This window comes from Dendrobates tinctorius, unplaced genomic scaffold, assembly GCF_039654945.1.
Source record: "Dendrobates tinctorius isolate UK_male_01 unplaced genomic scaffold, ASM3965494v1 ptg000063l, whole genome shotgun sequence".
In the NCBI taxonomy this organism is placed as follows: domain Eukaryota; kingdom Metazoa; phylum Chordata; class Amphibia; order Anura; family Dendrobatidae; genus Dendrobates; species Dendrobates tinctorius.
This window is the reverse complement of record NW_027361731.1, coordinates 28,980,341-28,991,570: the sequence shown is the minus strand read 5'-3', so window position 1 is coordinate 28,991,570 and position 11,230 is coordinate 28,980,341.

Here is an 11,230-nt window from a genome sequence, read left to right as displayed (position 1 = left end):
TTTTGACCCGGTGTCTCCCCCCGAGCAGCCATCCTCCATTCTTCCCCCAGGGGTGGTAGTGGCGGGGGTCTCATCTGAGTTGGAACAAGAAATTCTAAGGGCTCAGGCCCTAGCTCCAGCAACCAGGCCGGGTGATAAATTGTTTGTTCCAGATTTATTGCGGCCTAGACTTCTGCAGCAGTTTCATGAGTCTAGGCTGAGTGCTCATCCAGGTATCACGGCCACTAGAGAGGCAGTAGCCAGGGGTTTTTGGTGGCCTTCACTAAGGTCCGATGTCAAGAAATTTGTTTTTGCTTGTGGTGTGTGTGCCCGTTCCAAAAGCTTGCATAACCGGCCGGCTGGGGAACTCATACCTTTACCGATTCCTGATAGGCCGTGGACTCATCTTTCCATGGATTTTATCACCGGCCTTCCACCTTCCAGGGGCAATACCGTGATCTGGGTGGTGGTGGATAGGTTTTCTAAACAGGCCCATTTCATTACCTTGGCAGCGTTACCCGCAGCAGAAATATTGTCAAGGTTGTTTGTGCAGCATGTGGTCCGATTGCATGGGGTACCCCTGAATGTTGTGTCTGACAGAGGTGTGCAGTTTGAGGCCAAATTTTGGAGGGCGTTCTGTATGAAATTGGGCATCTCACACTCCTTCTCGTCGGCTTATCACCCGGAGTGTAATGGTCAGACAGAACGCACCAATCAATCCCTGGAACAAATTCTCAGGTTTCTTACCTCCGCCAGACAGGAGGATTGGTGTGATGCGATACCGTTGGCGGAATTCGCTTTTAACAACCGGGTGAGTCAGTCCACCAACATGTCCCCATTCCTGATTAACTATAGGGTTTAATCCGCATTTTGAGGGTTTTCTCGGGTGGATTCCGGTTGTCCAGGGGTAAGAGGGGTCAAGAGCAAGATCAGTGCTGTGTTCCTGACACCCAAGCTGGGCCTTATATATTACACTGCTCATATAATAGCGCCCATCCTGTACCTTATATATTGCAGCACACATATGATAGTGCCCATCCTGTGCCTTATATATTACAGCCCTCATATAATAGCACCCATCTTGTGCCTTATTTATTACAGCCCTCGTATAATAGCACCCATCCTGTGCCTTATTTATTACAGCCCTCATATAATAGTGCCCATTCTGTGCCTTATGTATTACACTGCTCATATAATAGTGCCCATCCTGTGCCTTATTTATTACAGCCCTCATATAATAGTGCCCATCCTGTGCCTTATGTATTACACTGCTCATATAATAGTGCCCATCCTGTGCCTTATATATTACAGCACACATACAATAGTGCCCAACATGTGCCTTATATATTTCAGCCCACATATAATAGTGCCCATCCTGTGCCTTATATATTACAACCCTCATATAATAGTGCCCATCCTGTGCCTTATGTATTACACTGCTCATATAATAGTGCCCATTCTGTGCCTTATGTATTACACTGCTCATATAATAGTGCCCATCCTGTGCCTTATATATTACAGCACACATACAATAGTGCCCAACATGTGCCTTATATATTTCAGCCCACATATAATAGTGCCCATCCTGTGCCTTATATATTACAACCCTCATATAATAGTGCCCATCCTGTGCCTTATGTATTACACTGCTCATATAATAGTGCCCATTGTGCCTTATATATTACAGACCTCATATAATAGTGCCCATCCTGTGCCTTATACATTACAGCCCTCATATAATAGTGTCCATCCTGTGCCTTATATATTACAGTCCTCATATAATAGTGCCCATTCTGTGCCTTATGTATTACACTGCTCATATAATAGTGCCGATCCTGTGCCTTATATATTACAGCACACATACAATAGTGCCCAACATGTGCCTTATATATTACAGCCCACATATAATAGTGCCCACTCTGGGCCTTATAAATTGCAGCCCTCATATAATAGTGCCCATCCTGTGCCTTATATATTACAGCCTTCATATAATAGTGCCAATCCTGTGCCTTATATATTACGCTGCTCATATAATAGTGCCCATCCTGTGCCTTATATATTACAGCCTTCATATAATAGTGTCCATCCTGAGCCTTATGTATTACACTGTTCATATAATAGTGCCCATCCTGTGCCATATGTATTACAGCCCTCATATAATAGTGTCCATCCTGTGCATTATATATTACAGCCCACATATAATAGTACCCATCCCGTGCCTTATATATTACAGTCCTCACATAATAGTGCCCATCCTGTGGCTTATGTATTACACTGCTCATATAATAGTGCCCATCCTGTGCCTTATATATTACAGTCCTCACATAATAGTGCCCATCCTGTGCCTTATATATTACAGCACACATATAATAGTGCCCATCCTGTGCCTTATGTATTACACTGCTCATATAATAGTGCCCATCCTGTGCCTTATATATTACAGCCCTCATATAATAGTGCCCATCCTGTGCCTTATATATTACAGCCCTCATATAATAGTGCCCATCCTGTGCCTTATATATTACAGCCCTCATATAATAGTGCCCATCCTGTGCCTTATATATTACAGCACACATATAATAGTGCCCATCCTGTGCCTTATGTATTACACTGCTCATATAATAGTGCCCATCCTGTGCCTTATATATTACAGCCCTCATATAATAGTGCCCATCCTGTGACTTATATATTGCAGCCCTCATATAATAGTGCCCATCCTGTGCCTTATATATTACAGCCCTCATACAATAGTGCCCATCCTGTATCTTATATATTACAGCACACATATAATAGTGTCCATCCTGTGTCTTATATATTACAGCCCTCATATAATAGTGCCCATCCTGTGCCTTATATATTACACTACTCATATAATAGTGCCCATCCTGTGCCTTATATATTACAGCCCACATATAATAGTGCCCATCCTGTGCCTTATATATTGCAGCCCTCATATAATAGTGCCCATCCTGTGCCTTATATATTACAGCCCTCATACAATAGTGCCCATCCTGTATCTTATATATTACAGCACACATATAATAGTGTCCATCCTGTGTCTTATATATTACAGCCCTCATATAATAGTGCCCATCCTGTGCCTTATATATTACACTGCTCATATAATAGTGCCCATCCTGTGCCTTATATATTACAGCCCACATATAATAGTGCCCATCCTGTGCCTTATATATTACAGCCCACATATAATAGTGCCCATCCTGTGCCTTATATATTGCAGCCCTCATATAATAGTGCCCATCCTGTGCCTTATATATTACAGCCCTCATACAATAGTGCCCATCCTGTATCTTATATATTACAGCACACATATAATAGTGTCCATCCTGTGTCTTATATATTACAGCCCTCATATAATAGTGCCCATCCTGTGCCTTATATATTACACTACTCATATAATAGTGCCCATCCTGTGCCTTATATATTACAGCCCACATATAATAGTGCCCATCCTGTGCCTTATATATTACAGCCCACATATAATAGTGCCCATCCCGTGCCTTATATATTACAGCCCTCATACAATAGTGCCCATCCTGTGCCTTATATATTGCAGCACACATATAGTGCCCATAATGTACCTTATATATTACAGCTAGTGTTGAGCATTCCGATACCGCAAATATCGGGTATCGGCCGATATTCGCGGTATCGGAATTCCGATACTGAGCTCCGATACTTTTAGCATATCGAATACCGGAATCGGAAGTTCCCATAATGCTATGAGCCAGTTTGATTTGATTCAGCCAATGACAGTCCTCAGAAGTGTGGGCACATCCTGTTAGACATGTAGGCATGTTAACTAATGGCATGGCTGTGATTGGCTGCTGAAATGATGTCATGATGCACTATAAAAGCAGCCGCCGCCGCCATTTTGGGTTCACTCTGCTGTGAATTCAGTTAGGGACAGGCTGCTGTTCTAGACTCTGAGGGACAGTTAGAGATAGCGATTTTCCAAATCATATTGTGCTTTACCCAGGCTACATAATCAACCACTGTAACTTTCTTTTGCCTTGCAGCAGTGTTCACAGCTGTCTGCAAGGTCTGTGTGAGTGCAGCTCACGCTGTGTAGTGGGTCCTGCAGCCACGTCTGGTTGTAGGCCGCTCTAAGCGTGTGTCACTGCCTCACATATTTTTCATTTTTTGCTGCTGATTTTTAATTCTCCTATTAGTGTGCATCCATCCGTATCCATATACACTCACTGGCCACTTTATTAGGTACACCATGCTAGTAAGGGGTTGGACCCCCTTTTGCCTTCAGAACTGCCTCAATTCTTCGTGGCAGAGATTCAACAAGGTGCTGGAAGCATTCCTCAGAGATTTTGGACCATATTGACATGATGGCATCACACAGTTGGCGCAGATTTGTCGGCTGCACATCCCTGATGCGAATCTCCCGTTCCACCACATCCCAAAGATGCTCTATTGGATTGAGATCTGGTGACTGAGGAGGCCATTTGAGTACAGTGAACTCATTGTCATGTTCAAGAAACCAATCTGAGATGATTCGAGCTTTATGACATGGCGCATTATCCTGCTGAAAGTAGCCATCAGATGTTGGGTACATTGTGGTCATAAAGGGATGGACATGGTCAGCAACAATACTCAGGTAGGCTGTGGCGTTGCAACGATGCTCAATTGGTACCAAGGGGCCCAAAGAGTGCCCAGAAAAAATTCCCCACACCATGACACCACCACCACCACCAGCCTGAACCGTTGATACAAGGCAGGATGTATCCATGCTTTCATGTTGTTTACGCCAAATTCTGACCCTACCATCCGAATGTCGCAGCAGAAATCGAGACTCATCAGACCAGGCAACGTTTTTCCAATCTTCTACTGTCCAATTTCGATGAGCTTGTGCAAATTGTAGCCTCAGTTTCCTGTTCTTAGCTGAGAGGAGTGGTACCCAGTGTGGTCTTCTGCTGCTGTAGCCCATCTGCCTCAAAGTTCGACGCACTGTGCGTTCAGAGATGCTCTTCTGCCTACCTTGGTTGTAACGGGTGGCAATTTGAGTCACTGTTGCCTTTCTATCAGCTCGAACCAGTCTGCCCATTCTCCTCTGACCTCTGGCATCAACATGGCATTTCCGGCCACAGAACTGCCGCTCACTGGATTTTTTTTCTTTTTCGGACCATTCTCTGTAAACCCTAGAGATGGTTGTGTGTGAAAATCCCAGTAGATCAGCAGTTTCTGAAATTCTCAGACCAGCCCTTCTGGCACCAACAATCATGCCACGTTCAAAGGCACTCAAATCACCTTTCTTCCCCATACTGATGCTCGGTTTGAACTGCAGGAGATTGTCTTGACCATGTCTACATGCCTAAATGCACTGAGTTGCCGCCATGTGATTGGCTGATTAGAAATTAAGTCTTAACACACAGTTGGACAGGTGTACCTAATAAAGTGGCCAGTGAGTGTACATTGGTTGCAAACACTATAGGAGTAGACAGCGGAGCCTTTCTGCAGCCTGTCAGTGCTAGTGCCCAGTTATCTGCACTGTTCATGGCTGTCTGAGAGGTCTCTGTGTGTGAGTACAGCTCACGCTGTAGTGTGTCCTGCAGCTACCTCTGGTTGTAGGCCGCTCAGCGTGCGTCACTGCCTCATACGTATTTTTATTTAATTGCAGCTCATTTTTCATTCTCCTATTAGTTTGCATCCATCCGTATCCATCTACATTGGTTGGTTGCAAACACTATATAGGAGTAGATAGAGGAGCCTTCACATCCTTTTTGTTTTTTTGAAAAAAAAACACGTAAATAAAGTTCACCAAACACTCCACTTGACAGTTGTGTAGGCCACATTAGCTCATATTAAAGTGTAGTCCACACACTTTATAAAATTAGTGTTTCTTATACCTGTTAGCAGCTGTTCAGGAATAAGCACACTAAGCCCCCCCTTTGTACTTTTCTGCCTATCTTTATCAGTCTACCAAGATGAAGAAGGCAGGGAGTAAGGCATGTGGGCGTGGGCGTGGAGTTTCAGCAGGGAGAGGAAGTGGGGATTCTGCTGGGAGAGGACGTGGGGACTCTGTGCCTGCTGCAGGCACGAGTGAGTCAGCATCCCCCAGTTTTACCAGGCAACAGTCCTTCATGTGCAGCTTTGTAGGACCTCGCCGTACCCTACTGCTGCGGGACGAACAAATTGAAGCCGTTGTCGGAGGGATGGCAGCTAACGCATCGACTTCAATGACTTCCACGTCCTCTCAGGGCCAGAGCACTGAAGAGCAACCATCTGTCTCTTCACCACCTGCCAAAGTGCCCAGGCAGTAAGAGAGCCCTGGAAAGGAGCCATCACAGTCTCTAATTCTGTTCTCTGAATCTGTTGGCTTGGAAAGAGGGGGCCAGCCAAGCAGCATTCCAGAATGTGAAGAAGAGGGAGTATGCAGTGATGCGCAACTGCTTTGTCCCTCTGAATCTGAAGAGGCGGGTGGGCCAGTGCCTATGGTCAGCACACCTCAGTACGCATCAGATGATGACGAGACTCAGGTGCCACTTTCTGGTGCGTACGGTGCTGGCGAGACTACCCAGGAGAAGCAGGTGTTTGAAGAGGGGAGTGTAGATGATGAGGTCCTTGACCCATCATGGCGTGAGGAACAGGAAGGTGGTGGGAGCAGCTCTGAGGAAGAAATTCCCCGAACGGCCAAAACAGGAGGGAGAGGGAGGGGGCAGATTTGGTTGCCTGTAGCCTCCACTTCAGCACCCGTTAGGAGCATTCCTTTTACAAAAGCCAAAACGGGCGCTCCCAAGACTTGCAGTGCGTGGTCCTTTTTTGACACAGTTGCAGATGACATTTGCTTTGTCAAATGCAAGCTGTGTCATCAGAAAGTCAAAAGAGGGAAAAGTGTCAGCAACCTCAGTACCACAAATATGTGGAAACATGTGCGGACCAAGCACGTGATGGAGTTACAAAGACACACTGAAGACGTAGGCCAACCTACAGCATCACCTACCACCTATTCAGCTTGTGTTGTAGCTTCTTCCTCCAGCTCACACACAGCTGGTTCGGCTTCCTCACAGGATCGCCATGGAAGAACCTCTGCCACAGTTATCCATAGACCCAGTGACATTTCACCCACAGCACCACGTTCCCGTTCATCCTCACACTCCCAGGCCACTCAACAGCCATCGGTAGCACAGGCATGGGAGAAAAGGCGGCCATACTCGGCAAACCATCCCCGAGCACAGGCTCTGAATGCTGGCATTGCCAAACTACTGGCCCTTGAAATGCTCTCATTCAGGCTGGTGGAGACTGACACCTTCCGGACCTTCATGGCATTGGCAGTCCCACAATACACCGTGCCCAGCCGCTTTTATTTCAGCAGGCAAGCCGTCCCTGCCCTGCAAAATTATGTGGAGGGAAAAATTAAACATGCGCTACTAAACGCCGCCAGTAGCAAGGTCCACCTGACCACCGATGCGTGGACCAGTACCCATGGACAGGGACGATACCTTTCCCTCACTGCCCATTGGGTCAATGTTGTGGAGCTGGGTACAGATCTGGAGAGTGGCGCTGTACGTGTTCTGCCAACTCCAAAGATTGCAGGAATCCAATCTGTACACATAGACTCCTCGTCATACTCCAGTTCCTCAGAATCAGCGCTGCAGGAGCCTGTTATGACCGATATGAGCACAGCCGTGGCCAAACGTCAACAGGCCGTACTTAAGTTAATTTCTTTGGGGAATCGAAGCCACACAGCGCAGGAGCTCTGGAATGCCATCAAGCAGGAGAGCGACGTGTGGTTTGTACCAGCGAATCTCCAGCCAGGCTTGGTAGTGTGTGTCAATGGCTAAAATATGGTGGCAGCTCTGGGCCTAGGCAACCTCACTCACATCCCATGTCTGGCACATGTGCTGAACTTGGTCGTGAAGAGCTTTCCGAGGGACTATCCGGATCTTGATGCACTGCTGCACAAGGTCCGCATAGAGTGCGATCACTTGCGGCGTTCCAGCACGGCAAGATCGCGCATTGCAGCTCTGCAGCGCCGATTACGCCTTCCGGAACATCGCATCATATGTGACCTACCCACCAGGTGGAATTCAATGTTACATATGTTGGAGCGGTTGTGTGAGCAGCAGGCAGCAGTAATGGAGTACCAGCTGCATCTGGCGCAAACAAGTCGCACTGCACGCCGGTCACACTTCAGCACCACTGAGTGGGACTCTATGAAGGACATCTGCCTCGTTTTGCGTGCCTTCGATGATTCCACGCGGATGGCGAGTGCAGATGATGCACGAGTCAGCATGACTGTCCCCCTTATCTGCCTGCTGCAAAAAACACTGCAAGCACTAAGGGAGGAGGTTTTGGAAGAGGTGGAGGATGAGGAGTCACAAATGCCATCTGCTTCTGGACAGTCTGCGCTACGTGATTCCTCACAAAGCCTAGGCAGGGGACACTTTGTGAGGAGGATGAGGAGGAGTCAATGGAGGAGGAAGACATTTCTCCAGAGGAGGGAGGTACACAATGCTCTAGTCAGTATGTTCAGCGAGGGTGGGTTGATGCAGAGCAGGCAGACATGACGCCCCAAGCAGGGGGCAGCGTTTCTTGGTCAGTTGGGAGTCTGCAGCACATGGTTGATTTCATGCTGCAGTGCCTGAGAAACGACCGCCGCATCGCCCACATTCTCAACATGGCTGATTATTGGGTGTACACCCTCCTAGATCCTCGCTACTGGGACAACTTACAAAGCTTCATCACATCGTTGAACCGGGAGCGTAAAACGCAGGAGTACCAAGAGACACTGGTGCAGTCCATCATGTTCTCCATTCCACCCCAGAGCAGTGCTGCTAGTGCTTTACAAAGCAGCTCTGTGCGTCGAGGAAGTGGAGGAAGCTCTGCACAAAGAGGGAGCAGAGGCAGCACCTCAGCACAAGGCAAGACCAGTATGGCCCAAATGTGGCAAAGTTTTGTGGGACCGCCACTAATGTCTACATCATCACAGACGGCTCCAGTCAGGAAGCAACGTTTCCGTCAGATGGTGACAGACTACGTCTTGCTCTGTCAGTGTACTCCCAGATGGCTCTTCCCCCTTCAAGTTTTGGGTCTCTAAGCTGGATACATGGCCAGAGCTTAGCCAGTATGCATTGGAGGTGCTGGCTTGCCCTGCTGCCAGTGTATTATTGGAACGCGTCTTTAGTGCTGCAGGTGGTGTACTAACAGACCGTCGCACGTGACGGTCCTCTGATAATGTTGACCGGCTTACTTTTCTGAAAATGAACAAGGCCTGGATCTCGCCAGAATTTGCCAGTCCTCTTCCAGAATAAATAATTGGTTGGCAACAGTATCCAGGTCTCCTGTTGTGTTCATGTTTCTACCACCTGAACTGTAATCCCTGGGCTTCAATACAGCCAGTTGTTGCTTGGAAGTGCCATCCACACAGAGACAATCACTAGCTCCTGTGTCAGTGGGGTTCAGTAACGCCAGCTGCTCCCCTGCTGGGTGGACGGTAAATTCTCCTGCTGCCTCCACATTCAAACTACATCCGGTTTTCAACTTGCTCCTAGCAGGCCTTAGCCTGCTGCATGATTGATCCTGGGCTTCAACACAGCCAGTTGTTGCTCGGAAGTGCCGTCCGCACAGAGAAAAACACAAGCTCCTGTGTCAGTGGGGTTCAGTAACGCCAGCTGCTCCCCTGCTGTGTGGACGGTAAAGTCTCCTGGAGTGGTGCTGTGCAGTGTATATATACAGTAGGAGTGGTACTGTGCAGTGTATATGTACAGGAGGAGTGGTACTGTGCAGTGTATATACACAGGAGTGGTACTGTGCAGTGTATATATAGAGGAGGAGTGGTGCTGTGCAGTGTATATATACAGGAGTGGTACTGTGCAGTGTATATATACAGGAGGAGTGGTACTGTGCAGCATACAGTTGTGGCCAAAAGTATTGACACCCCTGCAATTCTGTCAGATAATACTCAGTTTCTTCCTGAAAATGATTGCAAACACAAATTCTTTGGTATTATTATCTTCATTTAATTTGTCTTAAATGAAAAAAAAAACACAAAAGAGAATGATGCAAAAAGCAAAACATTTATCAATTCACACAAAACTCCAAAAATGGGCCAGACAAAAGTATTGGCACCTTCAGCCTAATACTTGGTTGCACAACCTTTAGCCAAAATAACTGCGACCAACCGTTTCCGGTAACCATCATTGAGTTTCTTACAATGCTCTGCTGGAATTTTAGACCATTCTTCTTTGGCAAACTGCTCCAGGTCCCTGATATTTGAAGGGTGCCTTCTCCAAACTGCCATTTTTAGATCTCTCCACAGGTGTTCTATGGGATTCAGGTCTGGACTCATTGCTGGCCACCTTAGAAGTCTCCAGTGCTTTCTCTCAAACCATTTTCTAGTGCTTTTTGAAGTGTGTTTTGGGTCATTGTCCTGCTGGAAGACCCATGACCTCTGAGGGAGACCCAGCTTTCTCACACTGGGCCCTACATTATGCTGCAAAATTTGTTGGTAGTCTTCAGACTTCATAATGCCATGCACACAGTCAAGCAGTCCAGTGCCAGAGGCAGCAAAGCAACCCCAAAACATCAGGGAACCTCCGCCATGTTTGACTGTAGGGACCGTGTTCTTTTCTTTGAATGCCTCTTTTTTTCTCCTGTAAACTCTATGTTGATGCCTTTGACCAAAAAGCTCTACTTTTGTCTCATCTGACCAGAGAACATTCTTCCAAAACGTTTTAGGCTTTCACAGGTAAGTTTTGGCAAACTCCAGCCTGGCTTTTTTATGTCTTGGGGTAAGTGGGGTCTTCCTGGGTCTCCTACCATACAGTCCCTTTTCATTCAGACGCCGACGGATAGTATGGGTTGACACTGTTGTGCCCTCGGACTGCAGGGCAGCTTGAACTTGTTTGGATGTTAGTCGAGGTTCTTTATCCAACATCCACACAATCTTGCGTTGAAATCTCTTGTCAATTTTTCTTTTCCGTCCACATCTAGGGAGGTTAGCCACAGTGCCATGGGCTTTACACTTCTTGATGACACTGCGCACGGTAGACACAGGAACATTCAGGTCTTTGGAGATGGACTTGTAGCCTTGAGATTGCTCATGCTTCCTCACAATTTGGCTTCTCAAGTCCTCAGACAGTTCTTTGGTCTTCTTTCTTTTCTCCATGCTCAATGTGGTACACACAAGGACACAGGACAGAGGTTGAGTCAACTTTAATCCATGTCAACTGGCTGCAAGTGTGATTTAGTTATTGCCAACACCTGTTAGGTGCCACAG